General features: G+C 38.1%; 1 protein-coding gene across 1 annotated transcript in view; it reads right to left on the bottom strand.

Annotated features, from left to right (window-relative positions):
* Window positions 1-12,500, bottom strand: part of Tet (Ten-Eleven Translocation (TET) family protein) — a 168,953-nt gene that overhangs the window by 91,283 nt on the left and 65,170 nt on the right. The gene's annotated exons all lie outside the window — the stretch shown is intronic.

Genomic DNA, 12,500 nt, shown 5'->3' with positions numbered 1-12,500 from the left:
GAGAAAGAAAGATGAAAAAAATCGCTTAGCATAATTGCCTCTTCACTCAGCGCAGAGAACCCAACTATTGGCAGGAGATCGCGTTTCTACGGCTGTTGCAATTTGCATAATACATAATGCATAGTCAGAAAACGCATCACTGGCCAAACACCCACATAAATTCGGTGTTTATGTCACAATGATAGCCGGCAACTACAAGGGCATGACCCTTATACAACCCTCCCCCACCCCGCCTCACCACTGGGAATACCTGGCCGGACCTGCCCTGTCCTATACCTGTACCTTTCAGACTCTAACTAGACTGGCGAATCTACCATTCCCCAAAACAGGGTGGTCATGGGTCTGATGGCCGGGTGAATGGGTGTCGCAAGCCATCTCTTCCTAGGTGTGATCAAGAGACACAGGCAGACAGACATACAGACATACAGCAGACAGACACAAACGTGTATCGACAACTTTGATTATGGGAAATATAGTGAAAAGTTACCATATTAATTCAGTAACAGCAAGGGCATTAATATATACACTGTACATACAAATACATATGTATATATATATGTGTGTGTGTGTATATATATATATATATATATATATATATATATATATATATATATATATATATATATATATATATATATATATATATATATATACACACACACACACACACACACACACACATATATACAGTATATATATATATATATATATATATATATATATATATATATATATATATAATCAAAAGAACAAAATCCTCCTTTATAATATGGAAAACTTTAAGTAAATATGGATTAGCAATGAGGCAGTAAGGACACAGAATGATAACCTCAGTTGACTGTGACCAGATAAATTAATACAGTAGCGACTTTACAGCAGATACGCCAACCTATCACAAATTCTAATACTGAAATGTCTATATAAAAATACTGCCGTCTATGGTGAAGGGAAATGAAGAACATATATTTCGTTAGAGGATGTCTGCTAACAGAAATGAATAATGAACATGACTGTCACAGATCTCTTGTAAGTGTTTGACATAACTAGTAGTCGATTACATGATATCAAAGATTGCAATAATATTCGGGTTCCTTGATCTCAATCAACCATTAAACGCACCGAGTATCCATACTGAGTATCCTAGTCTGTGGGTAATAAACTCAACGTTCACACTTGCCGTCGTCCAACATGGGGTCAGCCCATCATTACTGGCTCCTATATTACAGGTATTAAGAACGGAACGTTACGCTCAAATGGCTCGACCCTCTCTTACATTACCGTCCTTTATGACAGTAAGTGCACCCTAGTATTTATGCAATGTATATAATATAACACTTCAGACTGCATTACTGAAAGCATCAGAAAAAGCTAAGTAATTTATATCTTAGTTTAACCAGACCACTGAGCTGGTTAGAAACACTAAGTGGGACTTCGAGAATTACGAAAATATCATAAACGCGAGAAGGTAATTATGCTCAATGAATGCTTTATTCACTGAATTAAATTAGGCCCGTAATAAAAAAAGTTATTTGGCCTGGAAAAGCAAAAGCTTGTTGAAAAAATCAGCGTCATAATTACTTATATGGCTTTTCCCCGTTCGTTTTTTCCCGTCCCTGAATTTCAGCTGAAGTGAAGTAAGCGAATAACGCCGTCAAAAAAAAAAAAAAAAAATCAAATATAGCGAAATATGGCTAGTGAAAAATTCATCGGTCGCGGAAAGTGGCACACAGTTTAGAGAGAGAGAGAGAGAGAGAGAGAGAGAGAGAGAGAGAGAGAGAGAGCCATAAATTGGTTCTGTATTAAAAATTAAACAGAATTACCAGAGAAGAAAAAGTCCCACTAGAAAAGAAAGAGAGATTTTCTTAGCCTTTCAATTATGAAGTATGGAGATATCAAAAATATATAAAACCTTACTGTCAAGAGGGCTTGATAAATCAATACTGCTTTGTAATCTTAAATTTGTAAAGTACTAAAATGTCGTTTACCAGCACATATTTTTTTCTTTACTTCAAGTAAAAAAAACAATTCATGCGATTGAAATATTGCTTTACATATCCGATAAATAAATAGCAGGGAACAATATTAGATCTGATTTCATAATCTTCGAGTAAACAAACATTGAAGAGAGACAAAAACAACAAAGCACGAGTCTTCAAGTTTTCGCGTCAAACCACAAAAAGGATTTGACAACTTCCGACCACACCAATTCTTCTGGGAATTAAAAACTCCCGAAAAAAAACGTTCAATTCTTTTGTGGTTTAATAAGTATCCCCCAAGCCCCCTTTTCGAAAAAAAAAAACAGTTCCAGTCCATCGCATTCCAAAATAGCCTCCAGACCACAAAACTGAAATGTTCGTCCAATTACGGCTATTAACTCAATTTTCAACAGCCAATTAGGATACAAAACCGGACAATTTAAACGTTTTGGTTAGCGCGCGCGTGATTCCTCTGTGTATTTGCTGCGTTTGTTATGCCTCTTTTTTTCTCTTTATTTTTTTTTTTTTGCAGAGGCTCTCACAGCGACGCTTGGTATTTGTTTGCGGTGATAGACCTACACTTTAGGCACTTTATTTCTCGTGACCTTCTTTTTTAACCTTTTTATTTTTTTTTTTTTCTACCCAGGGCATCGCTCGCTCGCGGAAAAACAAGAACTATAGTAGTCCTTTTTGGGGAGGCTTTGCTTTTGTGGATGCTGTATCTTCCTGGGATTTTACTGTTAGTGACTGGAGATGAATCTTCGGGTGTTGGATGATGCTCTTATACTCCGAGGAAATATAGATACGTATACTGAGCTGCATTTTCCCCGCCGTCGAGTGGAAAAGGATGCCAGGCACTGGAGACCACCCATTTGAAGTGAAGACTTCGCGTCGTTTGTCTGCAGAGTTCGATCCCAACTTTTTATTTCTGTTTCCAGATTCAAAAAGGAAAAAAGTTATATATATATATATATATATATATATATATATATATATATATATATATATATATATATATATATATATATATATGAGATATGAGAAACATGACGTCATTACAGAACAAATACCTCAAATGAATGAAGAAATTTCAAAGTGGAAAAACCTTTCGACTGATCGCAGAAGCAAACTTCAGCAAAGGTCTTCTTGAAAGCTGGCAATAATTTAAAGATTAACGAAACAACAAATCACTCAAATAAAAAAAAATAATAAAAAGTTATAGCCAACTACCAGACAACAATGCCAAAATCAACGAGCATACCGAGCAAGCTTTCGGTGCCCCACCCGGAGAACATATTGCGGCTATAACGAACATATCTGGGATATGTCGCTTATAAGCAGCGGCAAAGACCCCAACGAGAGAGACACTTATATGACACGGGAAAAGAATTGAAGAGACAGTAGAGGTGAAGGGGCTGTGCTGGGGGATCTTAATTGGGGTCCTCGGAAGGGTAGGGGAAGCGATGGGAGGGAGGGATGGGAGGAAGGCAAAAGAGAACAAAATAGAAGTGGTAGGGTAGGGGTATGCAAGGGCATTCATTACATGAGGAGAATCGGGGATGAAAGTGGCAGCGAATGGGGGAAGTAGGTGAGAAAAAAAAAAAACGAAGTATTGGGGAGGGGGCATGAATGTGCATAGAGAAATTGAGAATATGGCTAAGGTAAAGGGATAACTGAGGGTAGGGGTATGGAAATGAGATTTCATGAGAGGGGGGTAAAAGGATGGGGTAAGGGAGGAACAAGGAGGTTTGCAGAGGTGCGCATACAGAAGGGGAAGGGGAAGGGGTAGGGGGTTACCTAGGGAGGGGTAGCCCAGGCCTTAAGTATCACCGTACTGCGGACCTGCCTCCGCCAAAGGGAACTTGCTCGAACGCCGGGCGTATTAGCGCCCCGCGAAGGCCGTATTACGGTAATAATACGCGTAATAAGGACTCCCGTTACGGATTGCTGGGCTGCCGCCGCTGATTTTATGAAGACGTCTGGTATGGCATGCAGCTCGTGCCCGACACCCCTACCCCCGACCCTCACCTCTCTCTCTCTCTCTCTCTCTCTCTCTCTCTCTCTCTCTCTCGCCAAAAACGCTAAATTTGAAAATGAAGAGAAAAATAAAATCATCGGCAACTAATGTGTGTGGTTATAAGTGTGTGTGTGTGTGTGTGTGTGTGTGTGTGTATGTAATGCGTACGTGTGCACGCGCATGTGAGAAATCGAACTACAACTGAAATACCTAAAGAACGTAATTTTTTTCAGATAAGCACATACAGATGAAGAACAAAAGTTGAGTATACCTTAGTTTTACCAGACCACTGAGCTGATTAACAGCTCTCCTAGGGCTGGCCAGAAGGATGAGACTTATTTTATGTGGCTAAGAACCAACTGGTCACCTAGCAACGGGACCTACAGCTTATTGTGGAATCCGAACCACATTATACCGAGAAATTAATTTCTATCACCAGAAATAAATTCCTCTAATTCTTCATTGGCCGGCAGGACACTCGAACTCGGGCCTAGCAGAGTGCTAGCCGACAACTCTACCGACTCGTCCAACGAGGAACTAGAACACACACAAAGAGAGAGAGAGAGAGAGAGAGAACTACATATATGCATAAAAAAAGGAGAGTAAATCTCATCATTTCCCTCATAAATGAGGTTTCCAATCCACAATTAAAAAAAAAAAAAAGGGGCAACCGTACCGCTCTCCCCCTCATAACTGATGTTGTGCATTACCAGAAACAGATTTCCAGCGACCTAAGCAAACAATATGGTTTTATGCATTTTTGTGGCACCCCCCCCCCTTCCCCGCCGTTATGCTGAGGCTGAGGCTGCCCTTCAAGCGCTCCCTTTGCCCATTCCCTTACCTAACCCCCTTCCCACACTCTTTCCCTTCCCCTATATCCCATCACTGATTTCAATAAACAGGTGAAAAAAAAAATCTCGATTCGAGTCCATACATTTCCACCCCTCTTTCACTTTGATCTACGTGTTCTGCCACCCGTATACCACACACATACATACACACACACACACACACACACACGCACGGGGACGCACAAACACGCTTCTAAACAAACTCTACCTTTTTTTAAAATTTCGGGGGCTCTGTCATTCAGCTTCTCGACCGTCACTGTACAGTTGTGATACATTCGAAGTGCCTCAATGCTTGTAATAATAACAACCTAATAACAACTCCCCAAAAACATACACAGATGTATTATATATATATATATATATATATATATATATAAATATATATATATATATATATATATATATATATATAAAGATAAAATCAACGAAGGAAAGGGAAACACTGGGTGCTTCTTGAGGCCTTTCGACTCTTTCGTCCTTTACTTAGCTAAGTAAAGGGCAGAAAGAGTCGAAAATCAAACACTCCAGTGTTTTCCTTCGAGAACTTTATCTTTATTTATATATTCATCATTCCATATTTTCGTGATTCATTATACAGTTATATACATATATATACTGTATATATATATATATACTATATATATATATATATGTATATGTATATATATAAATATATATAATATATATATATATATATATATATATATATATATATATATATATATATATATATATATATATATATATATATATATATATATATATTCTATAGAATCATTCTTATTTAGTCCCATCTCCTCATTCATTCCTCCCCACCCATTCCATTACCCCTACAAGAACCCTCTATCCCACCCCTTACAAATCCTCCCCACCCCCAGCCTACTTTCCCTATCCACCCAACCCTTCCTATTCCCGGAACGCGCCAAATATGAAAATTATGCCATTCTCCTGTCTCGTCACTTACCGTCACATACCCATATTTTACTTCGTTAAATTTCCGTTGGGCCGACCAAGGGATAGGACTGAGTGACACTGACTGAGTGAGTGAGTGAGTGAGTGAATGTGGTAAAAAAAAAAAAACCTGTTTCTTTTACACGTAACACATGCATACATTCTTAAATACGAATCAATGTGCAGTATGTGTACATATATATATATATATATATATATATATATATATATATATATATATATATATATATATATATATAATTTATATATATATATATATATATATCTACAGTATATATATACATATATATTATATATATTATATATATATTATATATATTATATTACAGGTCTACAAAAAATGAACAACAATCACACAGAAACTTACGAATGGGAACTATATAATTAAACAGAATAAATTCTAAAAACCGCAATTAATAACAAGATGAAAACACATAAAAATGAAGACTAATGGACAGAGAACGAAAATATTAATCTCTGAAAGCATGTATTACAACGCGTTAGGAATCGACACCCAACAATAAACAAGCAGAGAAAGAGACAGACAGACAGACAGACATAAAACTTGACAGGACGCGACGACAATAATGTCAGCTGAGAAGCATAAGTATACAAGACGGTCGTTACTCGAATTAAATGCTTGTAGAAGCATTTACTAAAGCATAGAAGAACATGAGATAGCATGCGCGCATTTCATCACATTTTTATGACCGTATCATGTTTTACGATCTTCTTCTTTTTTAAAATCCATCAGCATTTTGCTGAAGTGTTTTTCTGCTTACAGATTTTTCGTTTTATCAATGTTTTACTACGTTGATGGACCCTCCAGGCTTATTTTTCTTTTACTGCAGGTTCGGTTTTTGTATTTCATTTAAATATCACATAGTCTCTCTCTCTCTCTCTCGTATCTGAGCAGATAATTAACAGCTAAATTTTAACGGCTAAGAAGGTTCAGTTCTTGTTATGGAGAGAGAGAGAGAGAGAGAGAGAAAGCCCGCAGGCTGAGGTGAGAAAACTGACAGAATGGAAGATATCCTTTCCCAGTGGTCTTCAAGGATCCCAATCCTTTAATCCCTCACTTCCTAGGCTAACGTTCCTTCGTCGTCAAAAGCGCAACTGGTCCTTTAAGGACTTCGGAGGATTAGAAAAACCGTGAAGAGACGTCCGGTGAGTTCCTTAAAGCTGCGGCCTTTCGAAATCCTACGCTTCCACCGAGAGAGAGAGAGAGAGAGAGAGAGAGAGAGAGAGAGTAAATGTGAAAGAAAATGGGAATGAAAGGCACAGCAAGAAGAAAGTAAATGTGAAAGAAAATGGGAATGAAAAGGAACGAGAGAGAGAGAGAGAGAGAGAGAGAGAGAGAGAGAGAGAGAGAGAGAGAGAGAGAGAGAGACTGGAAAGGACGAAGAAAACGGAGGAATGAAATAAATGAGTGAAAGAGAACGAGGGAGAACTTAGAAAAAGGAGGAGAGAGAGAGAGAGAGAGAGAGAGAGAGAGAGAGAGAGAGAGAGAGAGAGAGTGTCTTTGTTTTAAAAGTCGATGAATTCCTAGGTAGCTAATAGTTTAGTTATGATTAATGATCTCTCCCCTAACCCACTTTTCGTGGAATCTCAATAAGGCGTATTCTTTCTTCCTTATTAGTGGCATGTAACTGGTGCTTCCTTAATCAACAAGCACAGTGTTCTTCTTATCAATTTTTATATGCAACTTTGTATGCATCAGCTGTGTACAAACACACACACAAAATATATATATATATATATATATATATATATATATATATATATATATATATATATATATATATATATATATATATATATATATAACACCCATAATGGATACATGATCCGTTAAAAGATGCATCAATATTAACACTGATAAGTATACATGACTCATTAAAAATATTCCTAGATACTTGACCACCAATAAAACGAAATATACGTCATACATTAACAATACAGTATCCAATGAATAGGTGGCCTAACAGTTACACAATTCATTATAAATTCACAAGAAGCAACTGTACAGCAATCATGGTACATGAGCCATTAAGACACACATGAATCACAGCAACTCCTAATAACGAAGGCGTCATTAACGGCCTCAACACGACCGATTTAATAACGAATCCGTATTTATTCGACGTAAACATAGTAACTGTATCGATGCGTTCGGCAGGCTACACAACCGCATGCCGATGTACATGAAGTAAAGAAAGATGATAATTACAGTGGGAGCAGTAATAACAAGTATCAATATATCAATGAAGTTGTAAAAGGTTAAGCAATGCATAACTGCTTATGCAAGAAAATACCAAATATCAATCCAGCCAGCGATTACAATGTTAAATGACATTATATAGAAAATAGAAATGATGTTGAATAGCTGGATGAAACAGATAAAGGTCAATGATATTTTTGTACGAATGAATGTGATTAATACATTGAAGCCACAAATTATAGGACAAATCCTTCAGCAGTTGAAAAGCAAACACGCGTGCACACTGTGATGCAACATCAAATTACAACCCACCCTCTATGAAATAAAATATCTCAAATTTTAAGTTGGAAGATTTAATATCCCATGATAATATCAAAGCAGCATTCTACCGACATAAACAATTATAAACGAAAATGAACTGCTCATAAAACCATACGGAGAGATACCATCGCTAACCGGTGAGATTAAGTCCAACCCTGACCCACGCCCCGAGGCGAGGATTATTTCAAGAAAAAGAAACACGCACAAACAAGTGATATTACATTAACAAACAAGATGTAGTGACAGAAAAACAGGGGAAAAGATATCACAAACACATGGCATGACGGAGGTCACCATTAAAGCCTCAGTGATTAGAAGGAGATATAGTTTATGTCTAGTTTTTAACCGCTTCTTCAAGACACACTGAAGAACAAGAAGCTCTGTGCGTGTTGAGATTAAATCAATTTACATGGGTTTATTTGCGTAGAAATATAGCCATAGGGTTATCTGAGGAATACTTTCAAAGCAATCTCTCTCTCTCTCTCTCTCTCTCTCTCTCTCTCTCTTTCTCTCTCTAAAATCGTGCAATTCCTAACGGTAGAATGCTACAGTCTCTCTCTCTCTCTCTCTCTCTCTCTCTCTCTCTCTCTCTCTCTCTCTCTCTCTCAAATTCATGCAAAACCTAAACTAGAAACCTGTGAGGTTCTCTCTCTCTCTCTCTCTCTCTCTCTCTCTCTCTCTCTCTCTCTCTCTCTCTCTCTCAAATGCATGCAAAACCTAAACTGGAAAATTTAAGGGTCTCTCTCTCTCTCTCTCTCTCTCTCTCTCTCTCTCTCTCTCTCTCTCTCTCTCTCTCGAAAGACCTCATTAAAACGGTGTATCTCGTTGAAATCTGCGGTTTCGTAGCATTTTAACGCCCCGCCTTTTTATACCTACTTGAGCCGTAAACACTGAAATTAGATTTACCGAAATGCGGTCCCCTAACTGCACGGTTTTATGTGGACCATTAAAAGGCAAATGCTTTATGCTGCATATAAATATATCTATGGAGAGGGAGAGGGGGAGGGGGAAATGGGAGGGGAGGGTAGAGGTAGAAAGGAGATTTTACATTTTATCTAAAGTTTCATTTTCTTTCAGTACAAAATAGAATACTGCCTAAATACTTTTCATACCCATGATAAATCGTTTACTATCCAACGGCTTGATATTTGCTTCCAGTTTTCAATTAGACTCATTTCCTCCCAAACCTACGAAATCTGACTTCGCCCAATTGCTTTTCTTATCCACAACATCTAAGCGAGCTCGTTCCGGCGCAAAACTTCCTCAGAACCCCGATGTCATTTCTGCGAACAATGCGTCTTGCCAATGCAATAGTATGCAAACATCCCCCTTCACCTCACTGGTCTTCCTCCTTTTGACCCCGGAATGATAAGGTAGTAATCGAGCCCCTTGTCCTCAATCTCTGTTTCCTTTGAGAGAGAGAGAGAGAGAGAGAGAGAGAGAGAGAGAGAGAGAGAGAGAGAGAGAGAGAGAGAGAGATAATATATTATACTCAAGTACAATGCTTACACATACAGTATATATATATATATATATATATATATATATATATATATATATATATATATATATATATATATATATATATATATATATATATATATATATACATACATACACACACATTTACGTATGCATGTATTTATATGTATATATTTACACTTATGGGTGTATGTATATATTGTATGTGTACATATATGAACGTGTGTATGTATACAAACACATTAAGAGAGAGAGAGAGAGAGAAATGTTTTACGTTACCGTAACACAGCTAAACAAAACGCTGTCAGTATATTCCATTGTGTTATGCAGGCCGCAGGCTATTGTGTGTACTTTCCCTTGACGATTATCTCTCTCTCTCTCTCTCTCTCTCTCTCTCTGCTATACACGCAGAAAGACCAGTTCTTCCTACTTCCTGCTCTTGAAGCAGAAAAAGAGAGACAGAGTTTAGAGAGAGAGAGAGAGAGAGAGAGAGAGAGAGAGAGAAGTCAGCTGTCTCGATGTCAATTTTTGAAATATCAAAATGGGAAAAGGCCGTAAAACCTATTATATTATTATCTTCACATCATCGGGGAAATTAAATTATAACTACAAAATAATAAACACTCATACATACAGACATTACTCTCAATAAGGGTATAGACTTCGTAGGATTTTTTACTATTTTATAATTTTTATAATTTCTAGTTTTAAATAAATTTTAAAAATTACTTATAGATCAAGCAAGTTACAGCTACTGTCTAGAGAGAGAGAGAGAGAGAGAGAGAGAGAGAGAGAGAGAGAGAGAGAGCTATTGAAACACTGAAAAATCCTCCGTGACAGGAACTGAGAAAAAATTCCAAAATAAGATATAATTTGCGAAACCGGAGAAGTTCGAGAGACTATAGGAGGGACCGTGGATGGTGGGTGGGTGGGTGGGTGGAGGGGGTGAGAGAGAGAGAGGGGGGGGGATTTGTTGTTGAGAAAGGAGGTGAGGGTATTGGGAGAGCTGGAGTGAGGGGAATGGAGGGGGCGTGCTAAGGGGCTCGTAAAAGGAATCTGCGACGCGGTACTACGAAACCACGTTTCCGGTTTGTGAGGTCTTCAACGCACAGTGAAAAACTCCGTGTTGTCTATTGTCGTTCGTTTCCGGTTTCGTAGGTCTTACGCCGCTTACGAAAAACGGTTCTCTCTCTCTCTCTCTCTCTCTCTCTCTCTCTCTCTCTCTCTCTTATTTTCCTTTTTGTTTCTTTTAATATTATTTTATTGATATTTTTACTTAACTGCATTTAAGAATTCAAATATTTGATATTTTAGATTTGGTTAGTTTCTTCTTGCTCCCAACGAAGAAATGGCATTTCTTCTTTTGGATTCTATTTAAATAAATAAACTGGTATTTTCTACGACACCTCCATGGAAGGGCTATTTTTCTGAAAGGGGGGAAAAAAAATCATGTCGATTCTCTTACGGATGACAGCTAAAGCCACTGCTGACAACAGTGGCTTTATCAGTCACAGCAAAATTATATGATCACCATCATAGTCAGATGCCAAAAGATAATGAGCAGGGACACCTCATAAAAAACATCAACGCGGAATGCACTACGAGCTGTTGCAATCACTCTGCAAATTAAGCGCACGCACCCGGCCAAAAAAATAGGAAAAAAAAAAATCATCCCAAAAACACTTTTTGATCTAATGCTCTATCAGCAACAATCATAAATTTTCAATTAATTAACAGCGCTAATTCATTCCGGTGCCAACGCTAGAGGTTTTTTTTTTCGGGGGACGGACACAATGATCATCATATCATTATTCGAGGTCGGGAGAAAAAATTCCAGTTGTAAATTTCCTCATGGAATATTCAGTATATTTATACAATTTATACATCTATACATTCCCAGCCAACCGGATGGATGTGATAATCTGCGTGGGGCTATTTCCCCCCCATTCCAAAATATCAACGTGTGAATTTTTATATCGTTAACTCTGCCCGGGGGCAGTGTCATCAGCATTGTTTTGCTAATTAACTAACTAATCGCATTATCTGTCTAATTAGGGCCTAATTAATCTATCCTCTATTGCCACAAAGCCAATAATATATTAATCACGATAATAACGGTTTAGATGTCGCTCCGCGGGATTTACGAGGGATTTTTATTCCGGGAAAGTAAGATTCTTTTACGAAAAATACCAGCACGCTTTAATTGCATAAACATCATAGGATCTACGGATGCTGCAAATGATGCAACGCCAAATAAATATCAATCTGTCAATCCTTGAAAAGGTGCACAAGCGATATGCATGCACAAAAACTCTCTCTCTCTCTCTCACACACACACACACACACACGAAATACGTAACCGACTCAGATTCGTCTGTCTTTCGTCCCCAAATAATTCCATCACACGGCCTGTCGAACACCCATCTTCCCATCCGCATGATCTGAAGGGAAGGGAAGGGAAGGTAAGGGGGTGGGGGTGGGGTGGGGAGGGGGAGGAAAGTGGGAAGGGGTGATACGACATGCAATGCATACGGGGCCTCGCCAGACAATTATTTCGCAAATTAGGACATGAATCCTTCCGTCACACTCATCCTGTATCCCTCGCGAAGCTCACTTTTCCTAACCTTCTCTCTCTCTCTCTCTCTCTCTCTCTCTCTCTC

The sequence above is a fragment of the Macrobrachium rosenbergii genome, chromosome 53, assembly GCF_040412425.1.
Source record: "Macrobrachium rosenbergii isolate ZJJX-2024 chromosome 53, ASM4041242v1, whole genome shotgun sequence".
NCBI lineage: Eukaryota > Metazoa > Arthropoda > Malacostraca > Decapoda > Palaemonidae > Macrobrachium > Macrobrachium rosenbergii.
The sequence above is the reverse complement of the archived record's forward strand: the minus strand, read 5'-3'. Positions and strand labels throughout refer to the sequence as shown.